The following is a 27,246-nucleotide window of genomic DNA, read 5'->3' on the forward strand; positions in this document are numbered from 1 at the left end:
TGAGACAGAGTTTCACTCTTATTGCCCAGGCTGGAGTGCAATGGTGCGATCTTGGCTCACCGCAACCTTCACCTCCCAGGTTCAAACCATTCTCCTGCCTCAGCCCCCCGAGTAGCTGTGATTACGGGCATGCACCACCATGCCTGGCTAATGTTGTATTTTTAGTAGAGATGGGGTTTCTCCATGTTGGTCAGGCTGGTCTCGAACTCTCGACCTCAGGTGATCCTCCCGCCTTGGCCTCCCAAATTGCTGGGATTATAGGAGTGAACCACTGCACCCAGCCTCTGGCTCATTTTTTATTTTTTTTTCAATAACAAGGTCTCACTATGTTGCCCAGGTTGATCTGGAACTCCTGGGCTCAAGTGATCCTCCCACCTCAGCCTCCCAAAGTGCTAGGATTACAGGTGTGAATTTCACCTGGACCTTGCACCTTTTTTTTTTCCCCCTAAAGCACAAAGACGGAGCTATTTGTATAAAATTATTGCCTGCTACCAGGCATAAGCAAAGGCTAATTCTGCTTGGTGTAGAATAATCATCTTATCCCTCACAGTTGTATGAACTCTAATACCCAAAAATGTTTGACTTCTAACTACATTTGTTGTATAAATGGCTGAATGTTATTCTATTTTTGCAACTCTCACAGCATCTTCACTCTTCTAGGGGTAGAGTAGAATATATATAAATGTGAAATGCATGTTGATTGATCCCTAGTGGAAAGTGAAATTGCTTTGAGTTTTGAAGCACTGAAATTTCATTCTCCCCTTTCCTCTTTTGAAAGTAGGAAAACTCAGAGATTTTAAGAATGGACCCTCTCTCTGCTTTGGAATTCACACTGGGACTAAGAAGCAGCGTGTTTGTACTTAATTAATTTCATTTGGTTGTTTGCAGTTTCAGATCTATTCATGGACAAGGATATTTATGCAATTCTCTCATGAGCCAATTAACTTTCTATTGGTCTTGTTTTAGTCTGTCGCTGCAGTGTGCTATCGAAACTGCTAAATATTTAGGTACAAACACAAACTCCCTCTTCAGAATCAGCTGATTATGTAATGGCAGGTGAGAAGATACACAAACATATTAATATTTTTAGTTCTCTCTGATGCTGTTAGAAATACATGATAATTTCACTCTCATGGATTCACAGCAGTGATTAGTTCGTGGCTCAAGTGCTTCTGAAGCCATGGACGCAGGTCATAGTGTTAGCTGTTGGTCTGTAGAATCACAAAGAACACTTGCTGGGTGAGATGAAAATATAAGGAAATTCCACTATTTCTATAACAGTTTTCCTTTTATTTTATTTCTTTTTTATTCTTTTTAAACTTATTTTCAGTTTTCCTTTTCTTGATTTTAGGTTTTTTTTTTTTTTTTTTTTTTTTTTTTTTTTTTTTTTTTTTTTTTTTTTTTTTTTTTTTTTCCTGAGACAGAATGAGTCTTGCTCTGTGACCCAGGCTGGAGTGCAGTGGCACAATCTCAGCTCACTGCAACCTCCCCCTTCCGTGTTCAAGCAATTCTTCTGCCTCAGCCTCCCAAGCAGCTGGGATTACAGGCGTGCACCACCATGCCCAGCTAATTTTTTGTGTTTTTAGTAGAGATGGGGTTTTGCTGCATTGGCCAGTCTGATCTCAAACTCCCGACCTTGTGATCCACCTGCCTTGGCCTCACAATGTGCTGGGATTACAGGCGTGAGCCACCGCGCCCAGCCTGATTTTAGTTTTGTGCTAAGTGTCTGTGATACATATTATGAACATCCACTAACATTTAAACAGCATTTTATATTTTAGAAAGAGATTTTATGTACATCATTCTATTGATCCCCAGCATTCTACTGACCTTTAGTCCTGTGAGGAGAGAGGAACCTAAGTGATTGTATGGACTCCCAATTTAGAGATGAAAAGCTTTATATGAAGTTTTGTAATACTCTTTGCTCAATGTGTGTCCCCAGGATTTGGCACAAAGATGGGTACATAGTAGATGTGGAATAAAAATTTGCTAAGTGTCAAAATAAATGGAGCTCAGAGAGAAACTAAGTAGTGACTTGGCCATGGGCACACATGACTAATTGATGGGGACAGTGTTCAGATTTAGGATTCAGGATTATTATTATTATTATTATTATTATTTTTGAGATGGAGTCTCACTTTGTCTTATTTAGGCTGGAGTGCAATAGCATGATCTCAGCCCACTGCAGCCTCCTCCTCCCTAGTTCAAGCGATTCTCTTGTCTCAGCCTCCTGAGTAGCTGGGACTACAGGTGTGTGCCACCACACCTGGCTAATTTTGTATTTTTAGTAGAGATGGGGTTTCACTATGTTGGCCAAGCTGGTCTCAAACTCCTGACCTCAGGTGATCCACCTGCCTGGGCCTCCCAAGTGCTGGGATTACAGGCCTGTGAGCCACCATGCCTGGCAGATTTGGGATTTTTTGACTCCAAGTACCACATAGCTTTCTAATGCTTATGCTGCAAATAGGACAACTGAAGTAGTTTAGAGTGATGCTAAGAGCTAAAGTAAAGAAATACGTTTGGGGCCGGGCGCAGTGGCTCAAGCCTGTAATCCCAGCACTTTGGGAGGCCGAGGCGGGTGGATCACGAGGTCAAGAGATTGAGACCATCCTGGTCAACACGGTGAAACCCCGTCTCTACTAAAAATACAAAAAAAAAAATTATCTGGGCATGGTGGTGCGTGCCTGTAATCCCAGCTACTCAGGAGGCTGAGGCAGGAGAATTGCCTGAACCCAGGAGGCGGAGGTGGCGGTGAGCCGAGATCGCGCCATTGCACTCCAGCTGGGTAGCAAGAGCAAAACTCCGTCCCAAAAAAAAAAAAAGAAATACGTTTGAAATCTTAACATGCAGATTTCTTAAGTTGGATGAGGAATTATTTTCAGCTAAATTAAGTTGTATAGTTTTTATGTGTTTAAGGGGAATTTTTTAAAATATATGCAAAATTGGAGAGGATATCTTGAGGGTCATGCCATTTTGGAGTTTAGAGTAAATCATTAAATTTCAGGGTTTTTAGACATGAAAGAACCTGTACATTTGGAGACAAGGCAGGTGAAATTAACTAAAATGGTATGCTCTGTGAGGGCAGGGTCTATGTGTGTCTGTTTACTACTCCCTGCCCAGTGCCTGGCACAGTGCCCAATGGACAGTGAAGTAGGAGTTCAAGTAATATTTGTTGGCTGGGTGAGGTAAAATAGCTAGGGTTTTTTGTTTGTGTTTGCTTTTTGAGACAGAGCTTTGCTCTGGCGCTCAGGCTAGAGTACAATGGAGTGATCTCAGCTCACTGCAACCTCTGCCTCCTGGGTTCAAGTGATTCTCCTGCCTCAGCCTCATGAGTAGCTGGGATTATAGGCATTGGCCACCACACCCGGCTAATTTTTGTATTTTCAGTAGAGATGGAGTTTTGCCATTTTGGCCAGGCTGATCTTGAACTCCTGACTTCAGGTGATCCACTTGCCTTGGCTTCCCAAAGTGCTGGGATTACAGGCATGAGCCACCATGCCTGGCCTTTATTTTTATTTTTAAGAGAGCAGAGTCTTGCTCTGTTGCCCAGATTGGAGTGCAGTGGAGTGATCATAGCTCACTCTAGCCTGAAACTCCTAGGTTCAAGTGATCCCTTCACCTCAGCCACCCAAGTAGCTAGGACGACATGCACATGCCACCATGCTTGGCTAATTTTTGTATTTTTTTTTTTTTTCTTTTTTTATATAGAGAGAGTCTCACTATGTTGCCCAGGCTGGTTTCGAACTTTTGTCCTCAAGCAATCCTCCTGCCTTGGCCTCCCAAAGTGCTGAGATTACAGGTGTGAGCCACCATGCCCAGCCAGTGAATACTTTTACTTAAATTGTGAGAGTCTCTTATGTGCCAGACCCTGTGCTAGCCCTTGATGGCAGTATGAAAAACATTGGAATCTTGTCCCCAAGGAGCTCACAGCATGAGATTCCAGACAGCTATAGCCAGAGATAGAAATGTGGACAATTACAACCCAGCACGAGAATTTCTGCAGTAGAGGGATGGTGCAAGGTGCAGGGGAAGCTCTGGATGGAATGGCAGACTGCTTGGGAGAGTGAAATGGCCAAGACTTCCTCCAGCAGGTGACAGCTGAGCTGGGTTTGGAGTTTGGAGGTGTGCTTACTAGGAGTGCAGTGCAGGAGGGGAGGAACACCAAGCAGAGACAGGAGGAGGTAGAAAGACTTGAAGGTGTGGCATATTTAGGAAAGTTCAAATAGTCCTGCCTGTTGTCCAGTGGTTTTCGATGTTTCTGCTTGCCTGTTCCTATCTGTAAAAATATTTTAAGCATGGATTGTCCCCCAATATGGGCATTTTTCTTTCTTTTTTTTTTTTTTTTTGAGGCAGAGTCTTGCTTTGTTGCCCAGGATGAAGTGCAGTGGTATAATCTCGGCTCACTGCAACCTCTGCCTCCCAGGTTCAAGCGATTCTCCTGTCTCAACATCCTGAGTAGCTGGGACTACAGGCACTTGTCACCACACCCAGTTAATTTTTTTTTTTTTTTTTTTTTTAATCGAGACAGAGTTTCACCATGTTGGCCAAGATGGTCTCGATCTCCTGACCTTGTGATCTGCCCACCTCGGCCTCCCAAAGTGCTGGGATTACAGGCATGAGCCACCACACCCTCAACAGGCCACTCTTAAGACTCAAAGCCCTGTGAGAGAGGCCAGTCTGTCAGTTTCACTGCTGTACACCCCTTGTCTAGACAGTGTCTAGCATTACTAGGCACCCAGTAAATATGGATTGTTGGACTGAGTTTGATTTTCCCTGTTGCTGGACCATAAGCCTAAAGTGATGGCTGGTGAAAAATGTTTATAGACTTTACTGAAGGAAGGCCTTCATAGCATTTCCCAGAGTTCTACACAGGACACCAGAGCTTTGATTTTGGAGCTCTAGCTCTCACTGTTTATCTTAGGGTAGTCAAGACCCTCACATAATTTCCCTGTGTCTTCTGAGGGCATTCACGTTGTTCATCAGGGCCAGTCGTTTTCCTGTGCATTACATGGTGCCTGTGGTGAGTGATTAATAAAAGGGATATTGTGACTTTCTTGGCAGGGATGAAAGGACTATCAACATGGTAAATAGCCCTTGTATAAGCAGGCAAAGAGAATGAGGCTATTCTTCCTCCCACCGTGGCTCTCACTGGTGATGATAACAACACCAAAAGCGTATTTTTCTGTTTGACTTTTGAATCCAGAGGTCTATGATGTGGTAGCAACAAAACTGTTTTTTTCACCTGGCAACAAAACATAAGATCGGGCCCATGACACTACCTTCCTACTAATGGATGGATTGGAACAAGGTTGAAGGGTCGTGTTTTATGTGAAGTGCAATTAACATTTTATTATGGATTAATTTGAGGCTTTTAAGAAATATATAGGGCACAGATTTCTTCACCAAATTTCAAAGAAACCTAGATATATCCTTAAAAAAAATCTTTTCTTCCCAGAATGATTTTTAATTAATTAATTTTATTTATTATTATTATTATTTTTTATAGAGATGGGGTTTCACCACCTTGGCCAGGCTGGTCTCGAACTCCTGACCTCGTGATCCACCCATCTCAGCCTCCCAAAATGCTGGGATTATAGGCGTGAGCCACCCAGAATGATTCTGGGGCCCGGCCCCCAGAATGATTAATATTTTTAGAGACAGATGCCTACTGATAATATTATATGTTTAGTTAATCAGCCTATAAATATTTATCGAGGGTCTGTGGGACCAGCTTTTGCTTGTACTAAACAAAATATCAAGAAATAGACAACATGACTTCTACCCTTAGGGAGATAACTTTTTTTTTTTCATTTTTTTTTCTTTTTCTTTTCTTCTCAGATCAGATGGGTAATGTGCCAGTGTCATAACAAGGTTCAAGGCTGGCACATCTCACACAAGAGTGTGGACACCCAATCATCATGCTCATGAACTACAAAAAGATCTAGGGAGATGACTTTTTAAGTAGAGAAAGAAAATAAGGGCTGGTGTTGTGGACTTTGGGAGATACACGCAGGTGGATCACTTGAAGGCCGGGAGTTCCAGCCTGGCCAACATGGTGAAACCCCATCTCTACTAAAAATTAGCTGGGTGTGGTGGCACACACCTGTAATCCCAGCCCTTTGGGAGGCTGAGGCAGAAGAATCGCTTGAAGGTTGCAGTGAACCAAGATCATGCCACTGCCCTCCAGCCTGGGCAACAGAGCAAGACTCTGCCTCAAAAAAAAAAAACAAAAACAAAAAGGAAAGAAAAGGAAAATAGTCCATAAATCAATGGAGGGCAATTGAGATACTGTGCTGTAATATGAAATGTATTTAGTCCCTGGTTCCTCACACAGCTTAAACTCTCAGAATATCCCAAGGGATGAGTATCTATTGTTATGATAAACCCTTATTAGCACAACTGAGTTTATGTTAATAAAGTGACTTAGGGTGGGACCCCTAGCTAGCTTCAGGATGGGGCTGGTTTTGAAAGACCAAGTGATTAGAAGATTAGAGGGTTGGAACTTTCAACCCCACCCGCCAACCACCAGGAAAGTGGAGGCCAAAGGAGGCTGGAGATTAAACTCTAGCAAAGACTCTTGAACAATGAGATTTGAAGAGTATCTGGTTTGCTGACATGTGTAGGTGCTGGAAGGGTGGCTGGCCAAGAGAGGGCATGGAAGCTCTGTGTCCACCTTCCTGTACCTTGCCCTATCCATCTCCATCTGGCGTTCATCAGTATCCCCTCTAACACACTGGATTAAAAAACAGTAAATGGGTGGGGCACCGTGGCTCACTTGTAACCCCAGTGCTTCGGGAGGCCCAGGCAGAAGAATGGCTTGAGTCCAGGAGTTCGAGACCAGTTTGGGCAACATAACAAGACCCTGGTAATACAAAATCAATGAAAAAAAAATTTTTTTTAACCCAATAAATGTTAAGTAAGTGTTTCCATGACTTCTGTGAGCCTTCCTAACAAATTAATTGACCTTGTGCAGGAGATGATGGGAACTTTGATTTAAAGCCACTTAGTTAGATGTATAGGTGACTGTCTACTACTTGCAATTGGTATCTGGAGTGGGGACAGTCTTGTGGGACAAGTGTAGCTGGGGTTATAAGCATGCGCCACCACACCTGTCTTATTTTTGTATTTTTAGTGGCGATGGGGTTTTGCTATGTTGTCCAGGCTGGTTGCAGTTCTTAAGGAATTCGAAGACTCGAGTTGCTGTTGAATCAAACTGCTTGTCCCTGAACTTCCCTTGTGTAATCAGTGAGAAAGTTACAAGTCTGATAAGTGGGGACTGATTTTCTGGACATTCTACATATCATTGGAAAAATAAATCAGAGAGTTAACAGATTCCTCCAGGGCAAATGTAACTGTGATGTAAATCAGAGTCACCAAGAAACAGAGCCCTGGGCTAAAATAGATGCCAGGGCCTCATTTAAAAACCATGACAGACAACCCACCTATTCTCAGAACACAAATATCATTTACTTCTTGGGGCCTGGAGTGAGAGTTTGTCGGTATTGGCTTTGCTTCCTAGCATCTCACATAATAACAAATGCTAGGATGGAATGATATTGGACACAGGTGCAGTAGCATGATTATGTTAAATTGAGAAAAGACTTTCAAAGGCTTTCTACAATCTTAATGATTTCCAGAGGGTCCTCTTTCAGCTTCCCTACATTGCCTCTGGTAGCCTAATTAACAGAGTGTGACTTTGTAGTTCTTGCCAAGTGCCAGCCCAGCTCAAATGACAACTGTCAGGAGAATGTGGCAGATAACTGAAGAAACCTTTAGTTACCTAGCTATCTTTAGAAGACACTGTCTTTGGCTTAATGAGTGCTGTATTTTATAAGTAGCCACAGGTGTTTGGAACCCTGTCAGCGTTCTTGGGGCTCTAAATAGTGTTTGGTAAGTTTTCAGCCTTTATATAGGCATCAGCAGGGTTTGAATATCTGCCCAATATCATAGCAAAGTAGAAAGTTACAGAGAGAAAACAGAGCCTCCAGGGTGGCATGAAGGATGTAAACATGCAAAACAACACTACAGACAAAACCATTAATGTAATCAATTGCAAACCATGCGGAAATATTAATAAGGCTGAATATACTCTTTCAGGTGTGAGTCTTGATGAGTGAAAAATCTTAGGTTCTAGGTTCTATATGTGGCCTTGCCACTTACACGCTATTAATACCTAATTCCAATCACCAGATGTGAATGGTTCTTCTCATCTATAGACAGAGCTTAATCGTCTCTTAACTACATCACATGCTTGTTTGCCAAATCAAGTTTTTGCAAATGAGATGCAGTATCTGGAAGTAATTTATAAGCCATAATGTGCTGAGCACATGAAATGTGGATTTATTTATTTATTATTTATTTATGTATTTTTGAGATTGAGTCTCGCTCTGTCACCCAGGCTGGAGTGGCGCAATCTTGGCTCACTGCAACCTCCGCCTCCTGGGTTCGAGAAATTCTCCTGCCTCAGCCTCCTGAGTAGCTGAGATTACAGCTGTGCGCCACCATGCCTGGCTAGTTTTTGTAATTTTTAGTAGAGATGGGGTTTCACCATGTTGGTTAGGCTGGCCTCGAACTCCCGACCTCAGGTGATTCTCGCCTGCTTTGGCCTCTCAAAGTGCTAGGATTACAGGCGTGAGCCACTGCGCCTGGCCTCAAAAATGTGGATTTATTATTATGTAGAACCTCATTAGGTATCTCATATATAGGACACTGGATAATCCAGAGTTACCACCTAAAGTCTCACTCACACCTGGCATAAATGTCCACTTGGCTGTTGATAGTGGCATCGGCGCCTCTTCTATTCTTTTCCTATCCTCAAACCGTTTGACTGACCTGGGGATCCAAATAAAGGTGTATCTAGGTATATGAAATTGTATCTACCAAAGCCTCGTCAAATACAGGCATATACCAAGAATATTCAGGGGCTACATTGGGAAACAGGTGGCCCGAAAATTTGACTCTGAGTGTACAGAACACCTGCAAGGATCAGAGCAACTATGTTAAGAAAGGGAAAATGCAAACCTGGCCTAAGCCAATATACAGATTACCAGATGGTGCTTTTCACTGGCTGTATCTTCCAGACATAGAAAATAAGATTTTCCTGAGGGTGGTATCAGATATGTGAAATAGCATTTTATTATGCAGACTTGAGAAACATTTTTGTTTTCTACAGTCATTAGTGAAATATAAATTTTTAGGTTTTTTGAAATTTTTCCAGGCTTCATTTTTTTTTTTTTTTTTTTTTTTTTTTTTGAGACAGAGTCTCATTCTGTCACCCAGGCTGGAGTGCAATGGCACTGAGATTACAGGCATGAGCCACTGCACTTCGCTGTGATTTCTTTTTATGTCTAACAGAATGTGAGTTAAAATGAAGCCTGGAGGCCGGGTGTGGTGGCTCACCCCTGTAATCTCAGCACTTTGGGAGGCCAAGGCAGACAGATCACTTGAGGCCAGGAGTTGGAGACCAGCCTGGCCATCATGGTGAAATCCCATCTCTAGGAAAAATATAAAACTTAGCCAGGCATGGTGGTGGACACCTGTAATCTCAGCTACTTGGGAGGCTAAGGCAGGAGAATCACTTGAACCCAGGAGGTGGAGGTTGCAGTGAGCCAAGTTCCCACCATTACACTCCAGCCTGGGCAACAAGAGGAAAACTCCATCTCAAAAAAAAGAAAAGAAAGAAATCACAGTACAAGTGTATTTAATGTCTGCACTGAGTACCATAGATGGTCTAAACATTTGGCTACATGAGTTAATGATGGTTAAGGGATAGTTAACCCCCAAAATGGTTAATGCGGTGTGGTTTGGGATTATTTGTGACTTTTTTGTTTACTAGTGGGTGTGTGTGTGTGTGTGTGTGTGTGTTTGTGTGTGTATGTGTGTGCGTGTGTGTGTGAGTGTTTCCATCACTGCATCTGAGATTCTCAGTATTCAGCATTTTTGGTTTGTGCCATTTTATCTTTTCAACACAGCAGAACTGCCTCTGTCCATTGCCTCATAGGAGTTTCGTGAACACGAGCACCTTCAGTGTTGGCTCCTTACCGTTGGGACTGAGCAGATACATTGGCCTTCTATCAGTTTTCCTGCTAGCTAATGCCCTGACTTCTTTGCTTAGCTGTCCATTGTCTCATGGAGTGCCCTGTGCACCAGCCTGAGCTATACCTGTCAAGAGCTGGCTGGATCCTGACAGCAGACAGAGCTTAGGCCACAGCCCAGCACCCTCCTGTGTACACATTCTGTGAAGAATAACATGTCTCTTCCTGAAGGAAGGGTTATGTAACATTTCTTATCCAGTGGAACTAAACACACAGACGGGTAGTCCAAATACTTCATATTAATAGAAAGGTGATGGCAGAAACATTCTGAAGTCCTTCTGTTCCACAGAGATGAGTATACAGCTATCAAAGGACCCAGCATTAGAGGTTCAAGGTTTGCATTCCATACTGCACTATGATTTCTTTCTGTCCAGCCTGAAACAAAGATGAAATCCAAACCTTTATACGCACTGAGTGTCATTTACCGTAAGCCCCGTCCCCCACACACACTTTGGGAAATATGAAAGAAGAATGAGATAGTTTTTTACTCATCGAATTTGTAGTATAGTTGAAGAGAATTAATGCAAATAAGATTAAAGTAATACAAAATACTCTATCAGTAAACATGAGCATTTTAGAAAGTAGACCGTATCTGTCTACTTTCTAGAACACATCCTGGAAGAAGGCTGAGGCATTTGAGTTTGGTGGATAAATCGGAAAAGAGGGAGAGCACATTCTGAAAAGGGAGTAGCCTACATACAGGGAAAAGGCAGAAAGGAAGGATTGGGCTAAAGTTGAAAGAGGAAAATAGTGTTGGATAGGTTGAGTTTTAACATATTAAGGAGACTTTGACTGGTATACACACAATTCCCAAACATATAGAATACAACATTTCCACTTGGAAAAAACAGCACCTGTTTCAGTTACATAATCCTTGAACTCCAGAAACTAAGCCAGCATGAGCAGTTGTAAGCTATGCCAGGTATGCAGTTGGGAATCGATAAATGTGTTTCAGTTGAGAAATTTTTGCAAGCCCCTTAACTGAAAGCAGCCTCTGCCATAGCTGCAGATGTTCCCGAGAACACTTCTGAAGACTTGAAATATTTTTAAATCCAGAAAAACCTCATCTATTCTCATGTTAGAGACATGCAACACTCAAAGCCTGTGGCACTTTGGCAGCCTCAGCCTCTGTCCTGTGAACTGAAAATAAACGATTGTAACCCTAGACAGTGTTTGTACAGCATGCTTAGCACAAGATTCACTTTAATGTGTTCATCCTTGTTTGGAAGCCCAAAGGAAATGAAATTTACTGTTTTGTGCTCCCTGGCCTTGTGGTTTGTGGTAGATCTTTTCAGTACAAAATGTGCCCAAACAGTTGATTCCATTTTAATCTTGTGAGTGAGGATTTATCCTAGAGGCTGTCAACCTAAAATAATAAAAAGAATCAGAATCTAGGGAGGTTTTTTTTTTTTTTTTTTTTTTTTTTTGAGATTGACTCTTGCTCTGTTGCCCAGGAGGGAGCGTAGTGGCCCCATCTTGGCTCACTGCAACCTCCACCTCCTGGGTTCAAGAGATTCTCCCTCCTCAGCCATCTGAGTAGCTGGGATTACAGGCACTTGCTACCACACCCAACTAATTTTTGTAGTTTTAGTAGAGATGGGGTTTCACCATGTTGGCCAGGCTGGTCTCGAATTCCTGACCTCAAGTGATCCAAATGCCCTGACCTCTGAAAGTGCTGGGATTATAGGTGTGAGCCACTGCACCCGGCCAGAATCTAGTTTAAAGAGTGTTTATTCAAAAAAGAAAAACAAACAAAAAAAAACACACACAAAATAAAGAGTGTTTATTCAGGCTCAAAGTGTGAAGACGACAGCACTTGGCACTTCCAAATTGCTTTTACAGATTGGTCCGCAAAACAAAAGAGAAGTTCACATGTTTAAAGAAAAAGAAAGGATGAATCAGGAAAGGGGGCAATGACAAAAGTTGTTCATCAGGAATTTTCATTGGTTTGCAGAAATAACATTGATTAGTGATTGGCTGGACACTGTTGAACTACAGGGTGTATGGCATTTTCTGGCTACTTAGCATCAGTCAATAGCCCACAAAGCAAGTGGCTTCAAGAGGTAATTATTTAGTTCAAGCAAGAGTGGTCTGTGACTGCTGTTAACCTTTTAAATGCCTTTCTAAGCCTGATTATTTACAGGGGCTCACATTCCTCAGATAAAAGGTTCTTATTTCTCAAGATTCATCAGGGTGTCCATAAAAACCTAAGAAATTTGAGTTGAGAGATTTTAGAGATAAATCCAGTCAGTTTCCTCATTTTCCAGACCAGGAAGCTGAGGTCTAGTTGGGTGAGAGATCTCCCCAGGCTATGTTTCCAAAATCAGCAATGCACACTCTTCAGTTAGGTATCTGACTCCTCCCAGAGACAACACAGGACCTGGCTTCCATTGTTCCATCGAGGGCTGGACAATGGTCAAGTTGGCTTACCATGCCCTAGCTTCACCTGTGCATCCTTTTTCTTCCCCATCAAAATGGAAACAGCTTTAATATCTATCCAGCCCTCTTTTGCTTTTTCTTTTCTTTTTTTTTTTTTTTTTTTGAGATGAAGTCTGGCTCAGTAGCTCATGCTGGAGTGCAGGGGCACGCTCTTGGCTCACTGCAACCTCTGCCTCCGAGGTTCGAGTGATTTTCCTGCCTCAGCGTCTCGAGTAGCTGGGATCACAGGTGCCCACCACCATGCCTGGCGAATTTTTTGTGTTTAGTGGAGATGGGGTTGCATCATGTTGGCCAGCCTGGTCTGGAACTCCTGACCTCAGGTGATCTACCCGCCTGAGCCTCCCAATGTGCTAGGATTATAGACCTGAGCCACCGCTTCCTGCTAACCCCTCAAGCACTTTGGAAAAATGCAAACCCTTGGGCCTACCCCAAACCTATTGAATTGCAAACCATAAGATGTGGTGCCCATCCTTCTGTGTTTTACAAGCCCTCCAGGTGATTCTAACACAGTCTATTTTTGAGAATTACTGCTCTCACCTTCTCTGACTGTAATAGTTGCAGCAGTCTGCAGATTACTTGGTGTGTATTTTTTATATTCCATGAGTGGATGGTATATTGGATATATTTTAGTTATTATTCCGGGGTGCAGTGGTGTGATGTTGGCTCACTGCAACCTCGGCCTCTCGGATTCAAGCTATTCTCCTGCCTCAGCCTCTCAAGTAACTGGGACTACAGGCACGTGCCACCAGGCCCGGCTAATTTTTGTATTTTTTAGTAGAGACGAGGTTTTACCATGTTGGCCAAGATGGTCTCAATCTCTTGACTTCATGATCCGCCCACCTCACCCTCCCAGAGTGTTAGGATTATAGGCATGAGCCACCACACCCAGCTTATTTTAGTTATTATTTAAATGATATTTTTATATTTGATCTTTCTGTATATTTTGTCTTTGTCTAAAATTGTCCCTGAGACTGTTTCTTCTCAGGGAAGAAGTTTTCAGTTTCGAGGGCTAAATGTTTCATTGTAATGCAGTGTGTTTCTCAAGAGTGAGTATAGTCTGGGTGTTTCCAGAAATGACTTGCAAGGTGGTCACAAACAGATTCTAGGCTAGCTCTCTCATCAGCGGGCCACTCTTGATTAAAGCACTACATGAGGAACTTATGTTTCCATAGTAGCGCTCAACCAATGTTCTGGTAGTAGTCAGGAGGTCAAAGTTTAAGTCTCATCTGGGAAAAGAGGCAAGTTATCTAACTTCTGTAAGTCTCCATTTTTCCAGCTGTAAAACAGTGATATTGGCAAGGACTTGAACTAGATTGCCTGACATTCCTTTCCAGTTAAGATAATTCAGTGATTTGGTTATCAGGTAGGTTGATACCATAGAAGAGATGAGGTTGATTCCAGCAAACCTCTCAGTGAGGAGTGGCCAAGCACTCTGTCTCTTGGACTCTTCTCTGCTTTGACTTACCAATCCACCAAAAGGGTTCTTTTTCTAATCCTTTAACAAAAGAGAACAGCCAAGTCTCTCCAGTAGTTGCCAATTAATTTTTCCTTGATTGAGGACTTCATTTGTTTTTTTTTTTTTTTTTTTTTTTTTTTTTTAAAAAAAGCTGAAATGCTACTTAGTGGCTTTTTGATGGTACTTCTGGCAAAATGTGACTCATTTAATCCTTACAGTAACTCTATGAGACATACTGTATTATTCCCATTTTACAGATAAGAAAGTGAAGGCACTGAGAAGTTGAATGCTTTGTGCAAAATTACACAGTGAATAATGAATGGGTGGTCGCTGGATTTGAACCCCAGCTGTCTAGCTCTACAGGTTTGCTCTAAGTGAATGGTGAATAGTGAATGAAGATGGCAGGAAGTTAATTTGCTAATGAATGCAACTGAGCCCCTTATCCCAACTGGAAGCTATGCTTTCTTTTCTTCTCTCCTACTTGTTGCCACCTAAATAACAACGATTACCTGCCATGTGCTTGATCTTGGAGACCAGGGTTGAAAGGCGGGACACAGTGTATGCCCGGTCTGAGAACTAGTGTTGCAGGTGAAGAGCAAACACCTGTGTTTGTGGAAGGGCAGGAGTCAGGACACAGCATCCTCTCCTTACAGAGGGCACAGCAGGGACAGGGACCCAGATTGGAAGGAAGCAGATGCCACAGGACAGGGAGTGTGCTACCCCTATCTTCTACCAAGACAGCAAGGACTCGTGATACGGTAACCAGTACTGATCTGTTGAGTCACTCTGTCCTCAGCAAGTTCCCTGAACCATTCTGGGCTTGTTTCTTCAATGGTAAAACGGCAATTAGAGGCCTAATACTCCTGCGGCTGCTGTGTAAACAAATAATAATCTGTTTGGGAAAAAGAAAAAAAGTCTTGGTGCTTATTGGAAAGGTACTTTGTAAACGGAAAGAGCACCATATTTCTGAGTTATCAGAGGGATAGATCGAAGGGAGATGTTGATGCAAACACTCATTTCCTTCATTACTGGAGACCTCTTGGGAAAGAGCTCATGTGGAAGAAGAATTAAGTGAAAATCTCAAGTCAAAGACAATGAAGGCTGACTTAGGGACCTCCCCATTTTGACCCTGTGTTTACCTCCTAGCTCAAGGCTGAGACAAGAGATTGAAAGGACCTCCCGAATATTTATGCACACAGCATTTAAAAGCATTCATGATATGTCCCACATGCATTGGCACCAGCTCTTTGGAATGCTGCAACTCACCAACCCCATTTCCTGGATGCTCCACAGGAGTGTCACCTTAATCATACAACATTGACTTAATGCAAACATGAGGACAATATGATGACTCTTGTAGTCACTTCTCTGAGCCCCATCTGTATTTATATTGGTAGCAGTGTCTGTGTGATGTATACATTGCATAGATTCTCACTTTTGTCATGGCACTTTAACATAACTAGAATGTTTTCTTCTTCGTAGCCTATATGAGCATAAAATAGGCAGGAGACAGATACTTCTGCCATGTAACATTTCGTAGCACAGAAAGCTCTCTAAACATAGAAATCAGAAGATCTGGGTTCAAGTCCTAACTCTTTATTAAAAATGTGACTTGAGCAAGTCACTTTAATTTTTCGAGCTTCCTTCCTTATCAAATTATTAATAATGACATGGCTTTCCTGATAGGGATATATTATTATTATTATTATTATTATTGAGATGAAGTCTGTCTCTGTCACCCAGGCTGGGGTGCAGTGGCGTGATCTTAGCTCACTGCAACCTCTGCCTTCCAGGTTCAAGCGATTCTTCTGCCTCAGCCTCTCAAGTAGCTGGGATTACAGGCACGTGTCACCATGCTCGGCTAATTTTTGTTTTTTTATTTTGTTTTGAGATGGAGTTTTGCTCTTGTTGCCCAGGCTGGAGGGCAATGGCATGATCTCGGCTCACGGCAGCCTCTGCCTCCCAGGTTAAAGTGATTCTCCTACCTTAGCCTCCGGAGTAGCTGGGATTACAGGCTTGAGCTACCATGACCAGCTAATTTTGTATTTTCAGTAGAGATGGGGTTTCTCCATGTTGGTCAGGCTGGTCTTGAACTCCCAACCTCAGGTGATATGCCCGTCTTGGCCTCCCAAACTGTTGGGATTACAGGCATGAGCCACTGCACTTGGCCTGTTTTTTTTTTTTTTTTTTAATTTAGAGATGGAGATTTCACCACGTTGGCCAGGGTGGTCTCAAACTCCAGACCTCAAGTGATTCACCCGCCTCGGCCTCCCAAAGTGCAAGTGCTGTGATTACAGGCATGAGCCACGGCACCCAGCTAACAGGAATATTATAAGGCTCAGCTCTGATTGTGTATTATGGCCCCATTCAGATGTAAGGTATTATTGTTATTAAGTCTGCTGTTGACCAAAGAAAAAGTTAAGCTTTTAAAGAATTAAAGTTAGTTTTATTTGGAAGTCTTACTGAGGACTATAGACAGGGCAGTAGCTCAGGAGCAGCCCTTTAGAGAGGTTCTATCCAACTGCCCTGGCACAGAATTTCAGCCCATTGCTTATATACAGGTGGTGGAGGTTCGGTACATGCAAAATCACATCAGACTTGTACAGAAATTACATTGAAGCTGAATCACATCAAGGTTTGGATGTAAGAGGACATCTGGTTATACATTACAGAGGCATAATTACTAACCCCTTCAGACATTATCTTATGGGTAGGAAAAGGCAAGGACTAGAGTCCTTTATTATTTATTTGTTTATTTGGTTTTTCATTTGTTTGTTTGAGATAGGGTCTGGATTTGTCACCCAGGCTGAGATGTGCGCCACCACACCTGGCTAATTTTTATGTTTTTGTTGGCAGAGATGAGGTTTCACCATGTTGCCCAGGCTGGTCCTGTACTCCTAGGTTTAAGCAATCTGACAGCCTCAGCCTCCAAAGTGCTAGGATTATAGGCATGAGCCATGGTGTGAGGCCTCATTTATCTTTTAAGGAGTACAGTGACTCAGGCAAGAGACATAGGGAGCTGTGTGCTCTATCCTGTTTTGTCTTCAAAGTATCTTTCTAGAGAGCTACACATTGTTACAAAGTCAAGGGGCTTTGTGAAATTATGTTGGCAAACAGAAATTTGCAAATAATGGCCTCTTACATGTGTTACATTGTCTCACACTGCTAATCCTCCATGTTGATTTCAAAGACAGTATGTGATATATGAGATTCAGAATGAAACATTCCTCCTTCCCAGATATGTTTGTCATCTCAATCCATTGCAGTGACAAGACACAGAACTTGTGTGGAATTTTGCTTTGTACTAACTTGAGGTGAGCCCTGGAAGGGACCAACTTATAAAGTGGTTACTACAGCTATTTGCATTGTGTGTGTGTGTGTGTGTGTGTGTGTGTGTGTGTGTGTGTGTTGTCCAAGACCAATTGATTCTGGCTCTACAGATACAGAATCACCTGTGCTCTGTTTACACCAACCAGTTCTATATTCTTTCCTTCCTATATCTGTCGGTATTTATTCTTTTGTTCTGATCAGGTTGGGAGAATTCAAGCATTTTCTTGAAGCAAAACTACATGAAATGTGTATTATGATCCTATTTCATGTAAAAAAAATACACATATAAGCCATATGTTTGCATATACATAGAAGATTTCTGTAAGAATACATAAGCAGCTGTTAGGTTCCTTTGGAAATTGGAGGTTGAGGAAATCCTCAAACATATGTGTGGCACAGTAGATAGAAACATATAGTGTCCTCCAATGCCCCCATCTCCCAGCTTCAGCAATGATCAGTTCATTGCCAGCTAACCCAGCTTAATAATTGTCAGTTCATCTGAACCAAGGAAAGAGACTTTTAATTTTCATTTTTATACATATTTGAATTTTTTCCTACTGTGAGCATATATTATTTTGATAATTAAAAATCTGAATTAGAAAATAAGTCCAAATGTTAAAAGGAAATGCAGTATGTTAGATTTCATTTTTATTGTTTTTGTTTTTTTCTCTTAGAGTCTTTCAAGGGTGAGTGATAAAGAGTGACTTTCCCTGGGTTCTCAGCTCCCCAAGGACAGATATTGGCGGTTGCAGAACATCTGGAAAGGAGAATCGCTGTGGTTTAAAGCACATCTATGTCAGCGCTGTTGCCCAAATCTCAGGCTCACACTGTCAGCCCGGCTATTTGGCTTGCTGTGTTTGTTAAACTGTTTACTTTGGCTGAGATTTATGACGCTGTTTTAAAATGAGAATATGTGGTTTCAGTCTCCCCTTTGTTCCCTGAGTCCCACAATCTGCCGCAGTTCTCTGTGAGCTATTTTTGAAAAACAATTTCTACGCTTCTTATCAGATGGACAGTGATTTTCGCAGGTATTAGTAACACCCTGCACTCAGTAATGTTTGTTCTCTTAGGGCTGGAAGAGGAAATGGTCTGATGTAATTTCAGCAGCTGGTTAACCGGACAGGAATAGAACATTACAGAATCACCTTGAATCTAAAGCCTGTGAACCAGCTGTCTGAGATGAATAATAGGAAGGGCTTTTTTTCCCCCTTAATTTATATTCCATAGCCAGTGGGATTGAAAATGCAGCTAATATACAGATGGTCACTCTTCCCAATGGTTTAATGCAGATGGATTAGGACTCTGCTACTCAGAAAACTATTCCGTCTATGCTTCCCACCCTGCTGAATGCATAGTGTGTACTAATTAACTTTCACAGCAATGAGATTCTAGCCCCTATTATTTGCTATGCACTAGAATTGCAACGATAAATAAGCAACTCTCCTTTAGCATCCCTGATCTCATCTAGTTGTAATCCAGTGGGATGGATGCTTCACTGTTGGTGCTAAAATATTATGGGAGAATAGAGGAGAGAGAAGGCTGTTTTCTGGCTCGGAAAGGCTGGGAAAATGTTCACAGAGGAGGTGCCCTTGAAAAGCTGACCCTTAAAGAGAAGTCAATTTTTTTTTTTTTTTTTTTGAATTATTGAAGGCAGGAGGAAGGAGCATTCTCAGCAGAGGCATAGAGGGTGATTAGCATGTTCAGAGGCTGAAGAAGAGTTCAGAATGTTCAGGGTACAGAGCAGGAATGCCTGCGACTGGGAGGTGAGAGAGGCAAAGGAGCCCAAGAGGGGGCCTAGGGTCAGGGCAGACGGCCTCTTTAGTGCCTAGGTAAGTGGAGTTCTTTTGGATCCAGGGAGTTGAGGCCCACTCAGTCCCGGAGGGGATTGGTAGTGTCTTGGTTGTTATACGAGTGCACATGGCTTGGAAGAGGAACTGGAGGAAAGGGGCTGAGGAGCTCCTGCAACTTGTGCCTCTTGCATCCTTCATGTATAGCGTCAGGGGCTTCCTGTTGCTTTCTTGGCCTCTCTGTGCTGGTGGCCCCACTCCCCTCTCCTCCCTGATGGTCCCATTTCCTCGATGACTTCTAGCCTTGAGTTGTTTGTTTGTTTTACCTTTGTTCCAGTAATTCTTTTTGAGATGGAGTCTTGCTCTGTCACCAGTTTGTGGTGCAGTGTCCCTGCAAACTCCGCCCCCCGGGTTCAAGTGTTTCTCCTGTCTCACCAAGTAGCTGGGACTACAGGCATGTACCACCACGCCTGGCTAATTTTTGTATTTTTAGCAGGGACAGAATTTCACCACGTTGGTCAGTATGGTCTCGATCTCCTGACCTCCTGATCCACCCACTTCGGCCTCTGTTTTTTGTTTATTTTTTGAGGCAGGGTCTTGCTTTGTCTCCCAGGCTAGAGGGCAGTGGTGCAATTTCTGTTCACTGCAACTTCTGCCTCCCGGGCTCAAGGGGTCGGCCTGCCTAATAGCTGGGAATACAGGCGGTGTGCCACAACACCCAGCCAATTTTTGAATTCGTAGTAGAGACAGAGTTTCACCATATTGACCAAGCTGATCTCGAACTCCTGACCTCAGGTGATCTGCCTGTCTTGGCCTCCCAATGTGCTGGGATTACAGGTGTGAGCTGCTGTGCCCAGCCAAAAATAATATCATTTTTATCAGTGCCCTTGTACATTCATTTGTTCACCAAATATTAAGTACTTGCTGTGCCAGGCAAAACACTTACGTGTATACAGTGTGAAATTTTTAAATCTTTTTATTGGAATAGTTTTTCTGGAATATACAATTTTCAAAGCTCAATTGTAGAAATCTGTGTTTCTGACTATAAAAGAAAAAAAGATAGTATCACATTTCTTATAGATTTTAACCCCTGGTGACATGTCTAAAAATACTGAGTTCTAGGACATATCCTGGATCCAAAATTATTTCCCTCCATCATACTCAGTTTTCTTGAACATGAAAATGCCCTTGGCCCCGGTGGGACAGTAAGGATATTGTGTAGTGCTCTCCTCTTCTACCCTTGCAGGGAATTGATGGAAATCAGAAATGTTCAAGAATTAGCACTAAGCTCAAGCGTCATGGAAGATGGAAGGATAGTAACTAAAAGGTTCTATTCTGTAGTGTTTTTGTTTTTTTCTTTTGAAACAGGGTCTCACTTTGTCACCCAGGCTGGAATGCAGTGGCATGGTATCCACTCACTGCAACCTCTGCCTCTTGGGTTCAGGTGATTCTCCTGCCTCAGCCTCCAGAGTAGCTGGAACTACAGGTGCACACCATCACGCCTGGCTAATTATTCTGTAGTAGTTAAAGATAAATAGGCCAGGCGTAGTGGCTCATGCCTGGAATCCTAGCACTTTGGGAGGCTGAGGCAGATGGATCACCTGAGGTCAGGAGTTTGAGACCAGCCTGGCCAACATGATAAACCCCTTCTCTACTAAAAATACAAAAAATGAGCTGGGCATGGTGGGGGGCACTTGTAATCCTAGCTACTTGGGAGGCTGAAGCAGGAGAATCACTTGGACCCAGGAGGTTGAGGTTGCAGTGAGCCAAGATCGCGCCATTGCACTCTAGCCCAGGCAACAAGAGCGAAACTCTGTCTCAAAAAGAAAAAAAAAAGATAAATACTACCTAATAATTCTTTTAGGTTAGAAAGTTTACAGGAACTAAAACTTTTCTCTTGGCTCATAATATATTCCTCCTCTTACTATATATACCAAATTACATAGTAGCTTGTTCCACATTTTAATTTCTAAGTAAATTGGTCTTCATTATTCTTGGATTCCTGACAGACATCACATCTAAGAATTAATATTTTGCATTCTGCCACTCTGAGCATGTTAAACAAATTACTCAGTGTTTTTGTCACTGAATTAATTAGAAGGATTCATGTGATGACTTTAAAACATCCTATTTTTTTTTTAAACTAGGGCTTATTTTTTTTTCATTAATAATTACAACTCTACATAGGACATTTGTCATTTGTGGTTTTAGAACTCTCTTTCTCAGGGAGTTGTCGTGAGGTTTCATGACCATAAAGCAGTTCAAACTGTGCCTAGCACATATTAGATGCATAGATTATCTTCATTTTATCAGTGAAAGCTCTGATGCTCAGAGGTTGTAGAGTTATTGGCAGTGCCAGAGTGGGAACCAGCTCTTTGTATTCCTAATCCTGTTTTTCTCATTATCCTCAAAACTGACATTTTGGGGTGAAATCTGTGATAGTCAGAAATGAACAAATCTGTGGAGTGGAAATGTACCAGGCCCTGGTGGGATGGTAGGGATAGTGTATAGTGCTTCTCCCCAGGAAGTGCTTCAGGCCCAGGAAGAGTTGGTGGGTCTGCACTTCCCGAAATATCATCCCAGAACATGGCCTCGTTGTCAGAAGGAAGAACTGAGCCTCATTTTCTTGCTGGGAAATACTCATGCCACCTCTTTTATTCTAAAGATCAGTGGTGCCTTCCCTGGAGCTGTATGCTGGAAGCTATTTTAGTTGGTTTTGTTTAGACTTATATATATTAAGGTAATACTATAAATTAATTTAGTGGCTTTAAAAATATCTCTGTATCTATTAACTTCTATCTGCTTTATTTATTTATTTATTTATTTATTTTTATTTATTTTTGAGATGGGGTCTCTCTCTGTTGCCCAGGCTGGAGTGCAGTGGTATGATATCGGCTCACTGCAACTTCCACCTCCCAGGCTCAATTGATCCCCCCACTTCAGCCTCCCAAGTAGCTGGGATTACAGGTGTGTGCTACAAAACCCAGCTAATTTTTGTAGAGACAGGGTTTTGCCGTGTTGCCCAGGCTGGTTTGAACTCCTGAGGTCAAGTGATCCTCCCACCTTCGCCTCCCAAAGTGCTGGGATTACACATGTGGGCCACCACGCCTGGCCTATCTGCTTTAATTGCTGTTTCTCCTTTGTTTTATTAAAGTATTTTTTAAATAAGAATTTCATTTTTCAGCTATTTGATTTGTTTGTCCTGACAGTTTATAATTTGCTTGATAAACTGTCTGATATCCATTCATTTTCCAAGATCTTTATCTCCCTCTTGATAATCATTTTATCTTTGAATCCTTATTTTCCTGACTTTTTATTCTTTTAAAATTGTTTTTAAATTTTTTATAGTTCAGAACACTTTAAAGAAATTGTCTGTTTCTTGAATTGTGTTTTCTTTCCGACAGGGTTCTTCTTACCTACCGAATGCTCTCTTTTTCCCTTCCCTTCTGTTTTTCCCTTCTTTCCTTTTTTTTTTAAACATTATTTATTTTTGCTTCACAGAGTCACATAGCTGTTTGCTTTTTCCCATGATGTTTATGCTTAATGCAGATGGTTCTGTCCATACTTTCAATCTGTCCATACTTATCTGTGCTTGGAAATAAAGACAGGTGACATCTCCTTGGTGCCTTCCTAGGTTATCTCAGAATGTCATTTCCCCCTCTGAGCTAAATGTGATAGCTAATTATTTGTTCCACCATTTTACAACTTAAGGGCTCGTGGTGATGAAAAGGAGAGAGTCAGAGAGCCTTGCTTCTGAGGTTTTGTTCAACTTCCTGCCCCAGGGTTCATTTTACAAAGTCAGAGGTGGAGCCCGCTGCTGTGGAGGGATGTTTCCACCCCTGCAGTGGTCCCCAAATGTATTATTGAGCTTGGGAGGCTTCGCTGTTAGAAAAAGATCTAGTTCTTCATTTCTTTCATTGTACCTGTCTTTCCCCAGCAGCCATGTCAACTGTCTCCTAATCAGAAGATAGAACATTCAGTTATTTACGTTTTTTTTTAATTCTCCAAACTTTGGGTTTATTAATGAAATTCTGAGGATTCATTGACCTAGCTACAAGGCTTCTGGGTGGTGAGAGTCTACGGGCCTTAACCTGGCCACTCCAAAATCTCCTGTTTATTTTTTTTTTTTGGCTGCTATTTTATTTATTTATATTTTTGTCTTTTCCCTTTATTCAAAAAGTTACACAGCGTCGTTGTTGTTTTTGTTTTTGTTTTTTGTTTTTAGATGTAGTCTGGCTCTGTCGCCCAGCCTGCAGTGCAGTGGCATGATCTTGGCTCACTGCAACCTCTGCCTCCTGGATTCAAGCCATTCTCCTGCCTCAGCCTCCCAAATGCCTGGGATTACAGGCACCCACCACTGCGCCTGGCTAAGTTTTTTCATTTTTAGCAGAGAAAGGGTTTTGTCACGTTGGTCAGGCTGGTCTCAAACTCCTGACCTCAGGTAATCTGCCTGCCTCGGCCTCCCAAGGTGCTGGGATTACAGGCGTGAGCCACTGCGCCTGGCCACAAAGCTTTTTTTTGGTCATTTCAATGGGTAGAGAGTGTTTTATGGCTATTCCATTCTATCTGTAATACAGGCCTAAATCACTTTCTTATATCATGATTCCTTTTATTTGTTTGTTTATTGATTTTTATTTTATTCTTTTCTTTCCAACCTTTACTTTAGGTTCAGGGAATACACATGCAGGTTTGTTAAATGAATAAACTGCACGTTGCAGGAGTTTGGTGTACAGATTATTTTGCCACCCGGGTAACGAGCATAGTAGGTAGTAGGTAGTTTTTAGATCCTCACCCTTCTCCCACCCTCCACACTCAAGTAGGCCCCTAAATTATTCCATTCTCATGCTGTTAATAAAGGCATACCTGACACTAGGTAATTTACAAAAGAAAGAGGTTTAATGAACTCTCAGTTCCACATAGCTGAGAAGCCTCATAATCATGGCAGAAGATAAAGAAAGAGCAAAAGGACTTCTTACATGGCGGCGGGCAAGAAAGCTTGTGCAGCAAAACTCCCATTTATAAAATCTTCAGCGCTGGGCATGGTGGCTCACACCTGTAATCTCAGCACTTTGGGAGGCCAAGGCAGGTGGATAACTTGAGGTCAGGGGTTGGAGACCAGCCTGGCCAACATGGCAAAACCCCATCTCTACTGAAAATACAAAAAATTAGCTGGATGTGGTGATGCACACCTGTAATCCCCGCTACTCAGGAAACTGAGGCAGGAGAATCACTTGAACTCAGGAGGCAGAGACTGCAGTGAGCTGAGATTGCACCACTGCACTCCAGCCTGAGCAACAGAGTGAGACTCCATCTCAAAAACAAGCAAACCAAAATAATAAAAACAACAAGAACAACAACAACAACAACAACAAAACCCATCAGATCTCTTGAGATTTATTCACTACCATGAGAACAATATGGGGGAATCCACTCCATGATCCAACCACGAGTCAACCTGGTCCCACCCTTGACACGTGGGGATTATTACAATTCAAGGTGAGATTTAGGTGGGGACGGTGTCAAACCACATCAGTCCCAATGTCTATTGTTGCCTGATTTCTTTTTGTTTGTTCGTTTGTTTTTGAGATAGAGCTTTGCTCTGTTGCCCAGGCTGGAGTGCAGTGGTGTGATCTCAGCTCACTGCAAACTCTGCCTCCCAGGTTCAAGCAATTCTTCTGCCTCAGCCTCCTGAGTAGCTGGGATTATAGGCATGCACCACCATGCATGGCTAATTTTTGCATTTTTAGTAGAGACAGGGTTTCACTGTATTGGCCAGGCTGGTCTCGAACTCCTGACCTCATGTGATCCGCCTGCCTTGGCCTCTCAAAGTGCTGGGATTACAGGTATGAGCCACAGTGCCCTGCCTATTGTTCCCTTCTTTATGTCCATGTGCACACAATGTTGAGCTCCCTCTTAGAAGTGAGAACATGTGGTATTGGTTTTCTGTTCCTGCATTAATTTGCTTAGGGTGCCACTTAAAAACATTTATCAAGTTAGGGTTTTTTTTTTTTTTTCTTGTCAGGCTACTTCTAGCTAAATTTTTGCTCGTGGTGCGATCTTGTTTTTCTGAAACCTCTGCTTCCTCCACTCTCTGAAACCTCCTGGGTTGGAGCAATTCTCCTGCCTCAGCCTCCTGAGTAGCTGGGATTACAGGTGTGCACTACCATGCCCAGCTAATTTTTGTATTTTTAGTAGAAACGGGGTTTTACCATGTTGGCCAGGCTGGTCTTGAATTCCTGGCCTCACTTGATCCACCCACCTTGGCCTCCCAGAGTTCTGGGATGGCAGGCATGAGCCACCATGGCTGGCCTCTTTTTATTTTTTTTTAAATTATTTTCCTTAATATGAAGAAAGGGAGATTCTGTGCTTTGGCTTCACTCCGCCAGTGTTACCAATTTATAATCTTTACAGTTCACATTTCCTACCTGGTTGTTGGCAAATGAAGGCTAGTCTGGCTCCAAGCACATGGGTAAAAAAGTATCTTCTGGAATACTTAGATAAACATAATGATTTAGGTGCACTAAAAAAATTACACAACTAGATTTCCCTAGAAGAGGAAGCCCTAAGGACTCACAGTGTCATCTGGCATCAATGTAGTTTCCTTTTTTTTTTTTTTTTAAGCATAAAATATTAATCCTAATGTACTAACCTTCAAGTTTAATAAAATATATCTCCCATAAGGTTGTCAGAAAATGCAGGGTACCCACTAAAATGTGAATTATAGATACAGTATAATGAATTATTTTTAAAGTATAAGTAGGTCTCTTGCAATATTTGGGTCATACTTTGACTACCCAATTGTTGCTGTTTACCTGAAATTCAGATTTCACTGGGTTTCCTGGCTAGTTTTTCCTTCCTAAACCTGGCAGCCCTGTCTATCACCACCATCTTATGAGGATGTTTTCTGGGTCTGTTGGATACCTGTTCTTTAGTATTGTCCTGATATCACTGATATCCTCATCTCTGTTACTAGTGGATTCATTGCTATGTCCTTTCCTTAGCCAATCCTATAATATAATTTGACTCTTAAGTTTTACATAATAAATATTTGGGTGGAGCATGGTGGCTCATGCCTGTAATCCCAGCACTTTGGGAGGCCAAGGTGGGTGGATCACAAGGTCAGGAGTTTAAGACCAGCTTGGCCAAGATGGTGAAACCCTGTCTGTACAAGAAATAAAAAAAAAATTAGCCAGGCACGGTGGCAGGCACCTGTAATCTCAGCTACTCGGAAGGCTGAGGCAGAGAATTGCTTGAATTCAGGAGGTGAAGGCTGCAGTGCCACTGCACTCCATCCGGGGCGACACAGCGAGACTCTATCTCAAAAACAAAAAATAAATATTTGCAGATGGTCGAATATTGTATAGCAAGCATCATTAACACTTATTCCCAATTATTTCACATTCAGATAAAGAGCAGTAATGAAGCACATAAGATAGTTTTGAGCGACCAAAATAGATGTCAGACATTCCATGCACAAAATGCTTACATTTCTTTCTTCTTAGATGTTCATATCAGGCTTTTGCTAAAAATATTTTAACTCTTAAATACTGACCAACTACTTAGCAGACCACAGCGGAACAGAAAGAGCAGATTAGGGGAACTGCTTGAGTTCAGGAACAAGGACAGCAGGTGCATATCACAGCAGGACAAGGGAAGGAGATAGAGTGAAAAACAGACCACCCGAAATTCTGGAACCACTGGGCGCAGAGCACATAGCTCTGGCCATTTATGTGGTCTCTGAAGGCACCACTGTGGAAACGTTCCATGCCATGGAGCCACAAGCTGGCATTCAGCTGGAGGGTGTATTGGGACAGGTTCCTGAATAAACTCACTAAAGCACAGGGAATGTATCGCTCATGTAATTTAAACCCAGGTTAGGCAGCTTCATGAACTGTTAGATTCAGGTGTTCAAATAGGGTTGTTTGTAATTTCTCTCTCTCTGTGTGTCTTTCATCTCTATCTCTTTATCTCTATCTGGTCCGATTTGCTCTGTGTTGGATTTCTTCCTAGGCAGGTTCTTCCTTTATGATGGCAAGATTGGTTAGTAGTAGCTCAGGGCGTATTTTAGACGGAGTTTCACTTTTGTTGCCTAGTCTGGAGTGCAGGGCATGATCTTGGCTTATTGCAGCCTCCGCCTCCT

The 27,246-nt window shown here is 42.3% G+C and overlaps 1 protein-coding gene and 1 non-coding gene across 2 annotated transcripts in view; one reads left to right on the top strand and one right to left on the bottom strand.

Moving 5' to 3' along the window:
* The window catches only part of DEPTOR (DEP domain containing MTOR interacting protein), a 187,647-nt gene that overhangs the window by 21,991 nt on the left and 138,410 nt on the right, over positions 1-27,246 (top strand). The gene's annotated exons all lie outside the window — the stretch shown is intronic.
* On the bottom strand, positions 5,838-5,941 carry LOC119471667. Its single transcript, XR_005200722.1, has one exon. It is a non-coding gene; the product is annotated as a small nucleolar RNA U13 (small nucleolar RNA).

The sequence above is a fragment of the Cebus imitator genome, unplaced genomic scaffold (assembly GCF_001604975.1).
Source record: "Cebus imitator isolate Cc_AM_T3 unplaced genomic scaffold, Cebus_imitator-1.0 Scaffold68, whole genome shotgun sequence".
Classification (NCBI taxonomy): Eukaryota; Metazoa; Chordata; class Mammalia; order Primates; family Cebidae; genus Cebus; species Cebus imitator.